This window comes from Nomascus leucogenys, chromosome 14 (assembly GCF_006542625.1).
Source record: "Nomascus leucogenys isolate Asia chromosome 14, Asia_NLE_v1, whole genome shotgun sequence".
NCBI lineage: Eukaryota > Metazoa > Chordata > Mammalia > Primates > Hylobatidae > Nomascus > Nomascus leucogenys.
In genome coordinates, this window is record NC_044394.1 from 831186 (window position 1) to 842316 (window position 11131).

The window sequence follows — 11131 nt, forward strand, 5'->3', positions numbered from 1 at the left end:
CTAACATCAACCATTATTCCTCAAAAACATAAAAAACCCAGGTCTAGGCTGGGCGCGGTGGCTCACGCCTGTAATCCCAGCACTTTGGGAGGGCGAGGTGGGTGGGTCACCCGAGGTCAGGAGTTTGAGACCAGCCTGGCCAACATGGCGAAGCCCTGTCTCTACTAAGAATACAAAAATGAGCCGGGCGTAGTGGCACACACCTGTAATCACAGCTACTTGGGAGCCTGAGGCAGGAGAATTGCTTGAACCCAGGAGGTGGAGGTTGCAGTGAGCCAAGATCATGCCACTGCACTCCAGCCTGTGTAATGGAGAGAGACTCTGTCTAAAAAAAAAAAACACAAAACAAAACAAAAAAATCCCAGGTCTAAGGACAAGTTCAATCCATAAGCAGAGAACAGGATATGAACAAACTGGAACACAATAACATGCTGTGGAATATATGTTCTATTTAAGGTCTACAGCTTATCTGAAATACAACAGAAAAAGAGGGGCTGGTTGGGAACAAGGGGTGGTGTCTGGTCAGAAGGGAAATAATCCATAGATCCCCTGTGACCTTTGTCACTTTTTTCCTCCACATATTCATGTATGAAAATGACTCAGCCCCAACACCCTGTGGTTTATTTTTAGTAGAGGCAACAGAGCCAGTTGAAAACCTAAGCATAGTAACTATTGCCCATCAACAGCCTCACACATCGGAAGCAGGGAACAAATATTTATTCATTTCAACTAATATGTGTGACTCAAGGGGCACCAGAGAGTCTGCCCCTTTCAAGATATATATTTGCTCTTTCTTTCTTTCGGCCACAGTATTGGAACCTCCCAATGGGAGAATGACTCCTTTGGACTTGAAATTTCAGTATTAGGAGGCCCTTAGCCAGCAGTGAGTGGAGTCCGTTTCACTCATTTTACAACTGAGGAATCATCCACGGTCACATGTAAGTTTGTGGCTATGGACTCTCAGCCCAGTGCCTCATTGTATCTCCATTGTTCCACATTCCTAAGTCAAAAGCTAAATAATAGCACATGTTTGACGTGAGACCATAGTTCCAGAAGAAGAGGACATATTCAGGGCTGATATCCCATTATAATGTAAGTTAAATGTTGACTATAAGGAGATAACATTCTGTTGCTCACTATGAAATTAATAGACATCAAGACCCATAGGGATATATTCTTTTTTTTGTTTTGAGACAGAGTTTCGCTCTTGTTGCCCAGGCTAGAATGCAATGGCGTGATCTCGGCTCACTGCAACCTCCACCTCCTGGGTTCAAGCAATTCTTCTGCTTCAGCCTTCCAAGTAGCTGGATTATAGGCATATGCCACCACACTCAGCTAATTTTGTATTTTTAGTAGAGATGGGGTTTCACCATGTTGGTCAGGCTGATCTCGAACTCCTGACCTCAGGTGATCTGCCAGCCTCGGCCTCCCAAAGTGCTGGGACTACAGCCATGAGCCACCGCACCCCGCCTCTTTTTTTTTTTTTTTTTGAGATGGAGTCTCGCTCTGTCATCCAGGCTGGAATGCAGTGGCATGATCTCGGCTCACTGCAATCTCTGCTTGTGTTCAAGCAATTCTCCTGCCTCAGCCTCCCAAGTAGCTGGGATTACAGGTGTGTGCCACCACACCCAGCTAATTGTATTTTTAGTAGAGACAGGGTTTCACCATGTTGGCCTGGCTGGTCTTGAGCTCCTGACCTCAGGTGATCCATCCCCCCTTGGCCTCCCAAAGTACTGGGATTACAGGTGTGAGCCACCATGCCCAGCCCCAGAGGGATGTATTCTTTACTGTTTCGTTAAAATTCAAAATCTTCATCAAGCATCAGCAACAAACAAGAGCAACTGAGAGTGCAAGGATCTGGGGTTAGCTGCGGAGTCTGAACTGTGCTTCTGCCACTAATTAGCTGTGAAGTTACTCTTTATTTTTATTTTTATTTTTATTTTGAGGCAGAGTCTTGCTCTGTCACCCAGGCTGGAGTGCAGTGGTGCAATCTCGGCTCACTGCAAGCTCCGCCTCCTGGGTTCACGCCATTCTCCTGCCTCAGCCTCCTGAGTAGCTGGGACTACAGGCGCCCGCCACCATGCCTGGCTAATTTATTTGTATTTTTAGTAGAGACGGGGTTTCATTGTGTTAGCCAGGATGGTCTCGATCTCCTGACCTCGTGATCCGCCCACCTCGGCCTCCCAAAATGCTGGGATTACAGGCATGAGCCATCGCGCCCGGCCTGAAGTTACTCTTTCTACCTGTTTTCTGACCTGTAAAATGAGGTTGAGAAAAACAGTACCTATCTCATAGGGTTTTTGTGAAGGTTAAACGCGATAATATACACACAGCACTTAGAATAGTGCCTGGCATATAAATATTCAATAAATGTGATGTGATTTGGCTCTGTGTCCCCACCCAAATCTCATCTTATAGCTCCCATAATTCCCACGTGTTTTAGGGGGAACCTGGTGGGAGATAATTGAATCACGGGGGCAGGTCTTTCCTGTGCTGTTCTCATGATAGTGAATAAGTCTCATGAGATCTAATGGTTTTAAAAAACAGAGTTTTTGCCTGGTGTGGTGGCTCACATCTGTAATCCCAGAACTTTTGGAGGCCGAAGTGGGCGGATCGCCTGAGGTCAGGAGTTCGAGACCAGCCTGGCCAACCTGGTGAAACCCTGTCTCTACTAAAAATACATTTTGTATTTTTAGTAGCTATAGACCCAGCTACTTGGGAGGCTGAGGCAGGAGAATCGCTACAACTCAGGAGGCAGAGGTTGCAGTGAGCCAAGATCACGAAGGTTGCAATGAGCCAAGATGACGCCACTGCACTCCAGCCTGGGTGACAGAGCGAGACTCAAGTCTCAAAAACAAAACAAAACAAAACAAACAAAAAAAAAAGCGGAGTTTCCCTGCACAAGCTCTCTCTTCTCTTGTCTGCTGCCATGTGAGATGTGCTTTTCACCTTCTGCCATGATTATGAGGCCTCCTCAGTCATGTGGAACTGTGTCAGCATTGTGAAAACGGACTAATACAAAATGTAAGCTATGATCTTCCCAGGCTTGTCTTGAACTCCTGGGCTCAAGCAAGCCTCCCTCCTCAGCCTCCTGAGTAGCTGAGACACACCATCAAGCCCAGCTAATTTTGTCATTTTTTCTGTAGAGACGGGATCTCATTATGTTGTCCAGGCTGGCTGGAACTGCTGACCTCAAGTGATCCTCCTGCCTTGGCCTGTAATGCCAAAGTGCTAGGATTACAGGTGTGAGCCACCATGCCTGGCCTGCGTGTTACTGTTTCAAAAGCACACCCAGCATATCTGTAGCAGGCTTTCCAGTCTCTTAGAAGGATGCCATATTTGCTTTTTAAGTGTTAATGCCAGCTGACTTTTATCCCTTGAAAACTATAGTGGCCAGGTATTTTTGAGGAAAGTGTCCTTGTTGGAGAGGGGACTTGAAGTCTTGAGACAAGAAGAAAGTTTGAAGTCACTGGACACGATTATGCTATTGAAGAGCAGCCTGTGACATTAGTGAGCTGTCTTCAAATAGCGTGTCATATATGGAGACGGCTAGAGGGAGGATAATAACCAAAGCTTTCAAGACATGCATTTTTTCTCAATGTAAGAACTTTAGGCTGGGCGCGGTGGCTCATGCCTGTAATCCCAGCACGTTGGGAGGCTGAGGCAGGCAGATCACTTGAGGTCAGGAATTTGAGACCAGCTTGGCCAATATGGTGAAACCCTGTCTCTACTAAAAATACAAAAATTAGCTGGGTGTGGTGGTGTGGGCCTGTTGTCCCAGCTACTCGGGAGGCTGAGGCAGGAGAATTGCTTAAACCCAAGAGGCAGAGGTTGCAATGAGCTGAGATCCCACCGCTACACTCCAGTCTGGATGACAGAGTGAGACTCGTCTCAAAAAAAAAAAAAAAATGCCGGGTGCAGTGGCTCACACCTGTAATCCCAGCACTTTGGGAGCCCAAAGGGGGGGGGGGAGCCGATCATGAGGTCAGGAGTTCGAGACCAGCCTGACTGACATGGTGAAACCCCATCTCTACTAAAAATACTGGCCAGACTGGTCTTGAACTCCCGACCTCAGGTGATCTGCCCACCTTGGCCTCACAATGTGCCGGGATTACAGGTGTGAGCCACCGCGCCCAGCTGGAATAGGTGCGTTTTAAGATCCTGTTCACCAGATCTTAAAATGTTTAGGTTGGCAAAATTTGCTTTTGAAGCCAACTATTTCCCTCTTCTGCTCCTTTTTCTAATTCTGACATTCTACCCCCATGGCTTCCATTCCCCAAGACCTAAGGATTGCTTGTTCCATGAGTTACCCAAAGTCTCAAATGCAGTACTTCCCACCAACCTATCAGCTACCTCTCCCCTGCTTTTCTGTACCCAACTTTTAGTGTACAGATTCCAATCGGTTGTTAAAGAAAAAAAAATGGCTCCCTTAGCTAATTCTTACTACGACATAAACGACTACACTCTATGTGTTCTCTTCTCAGGGATACACACCGTTTAAAGGAATTGCTTATTTGCTAGTTGTATGTTTGATATAATTACAAACATATAAAAATCAAGACTGGAAAGAAGTATGCAAACAACGACAGTTTTTAGGTTGGGAGGATTAATTTTTCTTTCTTTTGAGTTTCTTGGCCAGGTATGGTGGCTCACGGCTGTAATCCCAGCACTTTGGGAGGCCAAGGTGGGTGGATCACCTGAGGTTGGGAGTTTGAGACCAGCCTGACCAACATGGAGTAACCCCGTCTCTACTAAAAATACAAAATTAGCTGGGTGTGGTGGCGCATGCCTGTAATCCCAGCTACTCGGGTGGCTGAGGCAGGAGAATTGCTTGAACCAGGGAGGCGGAGGTTGCAGTGAGGCGAGATTGCATCATTGCCCTCCAGCCTGGGCAACAAAAGCAAAACTCTGTCTCAAAAAAAAAAAAAAAGTTTCCTTAAATCAGGAGTGTCCAATCTTTTGGCTTCCCTGGGCTACATTAAAAGAAGAAGAATTGTCTTGGGCCACACATCAAATACACTGACACTGGCCAGGTGCGGTGGCTCACACCTGTAATCCCAGCACTTTAGGAGGTCAAGGAAGGCAGATCACTTGAGGTCAGGAGTTTGAGGCCAGCCTGGCCAATATGGCAAAACTCTGTCTCTACTAAAAGGAAAATACAAAAATTTGCTGGGTGCTGTGGCATCTGCCTATAATCCCAGCTACTGGGGAGGCTGAGGCATGAGAATTGCTTGAGCCTGGGAGGTGGAAGTTGTAGGGAGCCGAGATTGCATCACTGCACTCCAGCCTGGGAGACAGTGAGACTGTCTCAAAAAAACAAAACAAAACACTAATGAGAGCTGATGAGCTAAAAAAAAAAAAAAATCACAAAAAGACTCACAATATTTTAAGAAAGTTTACGAAGTTCTGTTGGGCTGCATTCAAAGTTGCCCTGGGCTGTGGGTTGGATAAGCTTAAAGTATGTTTAATCTTATAGTGTGTTTAATTAAAAACAAAAGCACAACATTAATAATCATTTGGACTAGTGTATAAACTGTGGAAGAGGAAGACCCTTTTCTGCCAGAGTTATGTGGCCATTTCTCTTTATGTCTGACCTGTATTAAACTGTCTAAGGCAGCCTGGGCGACACAGTAAGACCTTGTATCTACTAAAAATTAAAAAAATAATAATAATAAAATAAAATTAGCCAAGCGTGGTGGCCTGTGCCTGTAGTCGTAGCTACTTGAGAGGCTGAGATGGCAGGATCACTTGAGCCTGGGAGGTCAAGGCTGCAGTGAGCCATGATTGCACCACTGCACTCCAGCCTGGGAGACAGTATGAGATCCTGTCACAAAATAATAATAATAAACTGTCCTAGGGAGATAGTGGACCAGGAATGGCTCTTGGACCTGGCTTCCAGAGGATTTGTTCAAACCTGCTTTTATCCCTTCAGTGTTTCTTCCATCTCTCTTTCTTCACCCTACTTCAGAGAAAGAGTGTTTCTTGCTCTTAGTAACCAATTGGCTGGGAGCAATGGCTCATGCCTGTAATCCTGGGACTTTGGGAGGCCAAGGTGGGAGGATCATTTCAGGCCAGGAGTTCAACACCAGCCTGGGCAACATAGTGAGATCCCATCTCTATATAAAACCATTTTTTTTTTTTTTTTTTTGGCTGGACCAGGTGGCTCACGCCTATAATCCCAGCACTTTGGGAGGCTGAGGTGGGCAGATCACTTGAGGTTAGGAGTTCAAGACCAGCCTAGCCAATGTGGGGAAACCCCGTCTCTACTAAAAATACAAAAGTTAGGCAGGCGTGGTGGTGGGTGCCTGTAATCCCAGCTACTTGGAAGGCTGAGGCAGATGAATCGCTTGAACCTCGGAGCCGGAGTTTGCAGTGAGCAGAGATCGCACCATTGCACTCCAGCCTGGGCAATAAGAGTGAAACTCCACCTCAAAAAAAAAATTTTTTTTTCAAAAGCTCCAACTATAGAAAATTCAGCAGTCTTTTCAGACCACTGTCAGCTAGGTAACTCCTGATAAATGACAAGTTTCAAAGCTAGGCATGGAGAAGAGGGAGAAAATATTTCAACTGTAAGGCATGTAAGTTAAAGAGCTGCGACAGTCATCTGGCAGGTTAAAACACTCCAAAGAGCAAGAATTGGATTAAGCTATAATTAGTGGATTGAGAGGTAGAAGGTTAAAGCCCAAAGTACAAGTGTATGGGCCGGGACTAGACTGGGAAGGGAAGAGATAAGATCATAGTGTTTCAGAAATAAATCAGAAAGCTGAGAAAAGGGAAAAAAAGTTAGAAAAAAAAAGATTGCAGTGTGTTTGGCGGGGCACAATGGCTCCCCTGGTGTAATCCCAGCACTTTGGGAGGCCAAGGAGGGTGGATCACTTGAGGCCAGGAGTTTAAGACCAGTGGCCAACATGGCAAAACCCCATCTATACTAAAAATACAAAACTTGCTGGGCATGGTGGTGCATACCTGTAATCCCAAACACTAGGGAGGCTGAGGCAGGAGAATCGTTTGAACCTGGGAGGCAGAGGTTGTAGGGAGCCAAGATCACGCCACTGCACTCCAGCCTGGGTGACAGAGTGAGACTCTGTCTTAAAAAAAAAAAAAAAAAAAAAATAGTCCAGGCACAGTGGCTCACGCCTGTAATCCCAGCACTTTGGGAGGCCAAGGCGGGTGAATCACCAGAGGTCAGGAGTTCAAGACCAGCCTGGCCAACATGGCAAAACCCCGTCTCTACTACAAATACAAAAATAAAAAAATCCTCCCGGGCATGGTGGCACTTGCCTGTAATCCCAGCTACTGGGGGTGCTGAGGCAGGAGAATCGATTAAACCTGGGAGGCAGAGGGAGGATCGCTTGAACCTGGGAGGCGGAGGTTTCAGTGAGCCGAGATCGTGCCACTGCACTCCAGCCTAGGCGACAGAGCGAGACTCCATCTCAAAAAACACCAACAATAAATAAATAATAATAATACAGATTGCAATGTCTGATATATTTGTTTTGTTGGTGGTTTTTTTGTTTTGTTTTGTTTGTTACGTTTTTGAGACAGAGTCTTGCTCTGTCACCCAGGCTGGAGTGCAGTGGCGTGATCTCAGCTCACTGCAACCTCCACTTCCCAGGTTCAAGCAATCCTCCTGCCTCAGTCTCCTGAGTAGCTGGGATTACAGGTGTGCACCACCATGCCCAGCAATTTTTGTATTTTTATTTCATTTATTTACTTATTATTTATTTATTTATTTTTGAGATGGAGTCTTGCTCTATCACAAGGCTGGAGTGCAGTGGTGCCATCTCAGCTCACTGCAACCTCCACCTCCCAGGTTCAAGTGATTGCCCTTCCTCAGCCTCCCAAGTAGCTGAGATTACAGGCACGTGCCACCACGCCTGGCTAATTTTTTGTACTTTAGTAGAGACGGGGTTTCACCATGTTGGCCAGGCTGGTCTTGAACTCTTGACCTCCCACCTTGGCCTCCCAAAGCGCTGGGATTACAGGCATGAGCCAGCGCACCCGGCCTATTTTATTATTATTATTATTTTTGAGACGGAGTTTTGCTCTGTTGCCCAGGCTGGAGTGCAATGGCTCTATCTTGGCTCACCACAACTTCCACCTCCCGGGTTCAAGCGATTCTCTGGCTTCAGCCTCCCGAGTAGCTGGGACTACAGGCGCATGCCACCATGCCCGGCTAAATTTTGTATTTTTAGTAGAAATGGGGTTTCACTGTGTTGGCCAGGCTGGTCTCGAACTCTTTTTTTTTTTTTTTTTTTTTTTTTTTGAGACGGAGTCTCGCTCTGTTGCCCAGGCTGGAGTGCAGTGGTGCAATCTCGGCTCACTGCAAGCTCCGCCTCCCGGGTTCACGCCATTCTCCTGCCTCAGCCTCTCCGAGTAGCTGGGACTACAGGCACCCGCCACCACGCCTGGCTAATTTTTTTTTGTATTTTTTAATAGAGACGGGGTTTCACCGTGGTCTCGATCTGCTGACCTCGTGATCCACCCGCCTCGGCCTCCCAAAGTGCTGGGATTACAAGCGTGAGCCACCGCGCCCGGCCGGTCTCGAACTCTTGACTTCATCATCCACCCGCCTTGGCCTCCCAAAGTGCTGGGATTACAGGTGTGAGCCACCATGCCCAACCAATTTTTGTATTTTTAGTAGAGAAAGGGTTTCACCATGTAGGTCAGGCTGGTCTCAAACTCCGGACCTCAGGTGATCCACCTGCCTTGGCCTCCCAAAGAGCTGGGATTACAGGCGCTAGCCACTGTGCCTGGCCAGTGTGTGATATATTAGTGAGAAAAAGGCAAAGACATCTCTGGCTCACAGAATGCCAAGTGTTCCCGCATATTTCCTAAAACCTTTATCTTTAGGCAGAGCCATTTGACTAGTTTGGTCAATGGGCTGGAAGTGATGGGTGTCACCTCTCGGCCAAACCAACCATTTAATGGGTCTTGTGTGATCCTCCGGCTTTCTCTCCTCGGCGGTGGTACACTTAGGCCTTGTACTGAGATGGCAGAGCTACATGTTGGAAAGGTTCTTAGAGTTGCTGCAGGGGTCAGCTAACTGAAGAGATGCTGGCCCTTGATTTTAGGTGAATGAGAAAGTTTGGTTCTGTTAAACCACTGAGACGTGGGATGTCTTGCTGCAGCATAACCTAGCGTATCCTGATAAATACAAAAAGGCGCTTCAACAATAGCATTGTAGCCGGGCTTGCAGTGGTTTACGCTTGTAATCCCAACATTTTGGGAGGCTTAGGTGGGTGGATTGCTTGAGGCCAGGAGTTCACGACCAGCCTGGGCAACATAGTGTAACCCTGTCTCTACTAAAAATACAAAAAAATTAGCCAGGCATGGTGGCACATGCCTGTAATCCCAGCCACTCAGGAGGCTGATGCATGAGAAACGCTTGAACCTGGGAGGCGTAGAATGCAGTGAGCTGAGATTGTGGCACCACACTTCAACCTGGGCAACAGGGCGAGACTTCATCTGAAAAAAAAAACCAAAAACAAAAATAGTATTCTAGAAATTATAGATTACATGATATTTAGCTCCAAATTAGAGAGGCTGAAGGGATGAAGAAGAGCTGGAGCCAGTCAAGAATCACCATTGGTAAAGACAAAATATATCAGGCCTCTGTCAAAGACTCCCAATAGGGTCTAGGGTCAAACCACATCAAAGCAAGAAGATTAATGCTAAATCACTCCCCTGAACGTTGAGCCTCTTCATCTACATAATCCTTTCCCCCAGAGAGGTTTAGCCTAAAAGACTGTACCAGGGTCAAAGTAAGTGGAGAGACTGTTACAGGCAAAGAGCCTGTGGTTTTGCTAAAGGTTTTATTGTACCTAATCTCAGAACATGGAAACTGGAAACAAGAAGAAGGTTATAGGAGAATATAAAAATAAGTGGAGAGATGGTCAAGGAGCTTAAGGAGAAAAGATCGATGGTATTAGAATCATTGTTGATAAAAGCAGAAAATGAAAGGCTTTCAAAGCAAGGTAGTATAGTTCAATAGAAGGAAAAACATGACTGATGTAATTTGGTTTGGATTGTGACCATTAAGGTTTCATTATGCCAGGAAAGTCTGTGATTTCTGAGGACACCACAGTTTATGGTACACAGTATGGTGGTTAAGAATGTGAGCTCTGAGCCGGGTGCGGTGGCTCATGCCTGTCATCCCAGCACTTTGGGAGGCCAAGGCAGGCAGATCACCTGAGGTCGGGAGTTCGAGACCAGCCTGACCAACATAGAGAAACCCCGTCTCTACTAAGAATACAAAATTTGCCGAGCGTGAAAAAAAAAAAAAAAAAAAAAAAAAGAAAAAAGGCCGGGCGCGGTGGCTCACGCTTGTAATCCCAGCACTTTGGGAGGCCGAGGCGGGCGGATCACGAGGTCAGGAGATCGAGACCACGGTGAAACCCTGTCTCTACTAAAAATACAAAAAATTAGCCGGGCGTGGTGGCGGGCGCCTGTAGTCCCAGCTACTCGGAGAGGCTGAGGCAGGAGAATGGCGTGAACCCGGGAGGCGGAGCTTGCAGAGAGCCGAGATCGCGCCATTGCACTCCAGCCTGAGCAACAGGAGTGAAACTCAGCCAAAAAAAAAAAGAAAAAAAGAAAAAAGAATGTTAACTCTGTGCTGGGCCTGGTGGCTTATGCCTATATTCCCAACACGTTGGGAGGCTGAAGCAGGAGGATTGCTTTAGCTCAGGAGTTTGAGACCAGCCTAGGCAACATAGTGAGACCCCATCTCTATAAAAAACAAAACCAAACCATTAGCTGGGTATGGTGGCACACACCGGTGGTCCCAGGTGCTTGAATGGCTGAGGTGGGAGGATCCTTTGATCCCAGGAGCTCAAGGCTGCAGTGAGCCAAAATTGCACTATTGTACTCTGGCCTGGGTGACAGATCAAGATCCTATCTAAAAAATAAAAAAAAGAATGTGACCTCTGGAGCAAGAGTAAGATGGGTTCATAACCAGGCTCTGCCACTTATTAGTTTTGTGGCCTTGGGCAGGTTATTTAACCTTCCTGTGCTCAGTTTTTCCATCTGTAAAACAGAAATAAGAATACTTCCTGCCTCATGTGGTTGTAGCACCAGACTATGTGAGTAGTCCCTCGTGACTACCTTCCCCAATCAGCAAATAATGCACGTT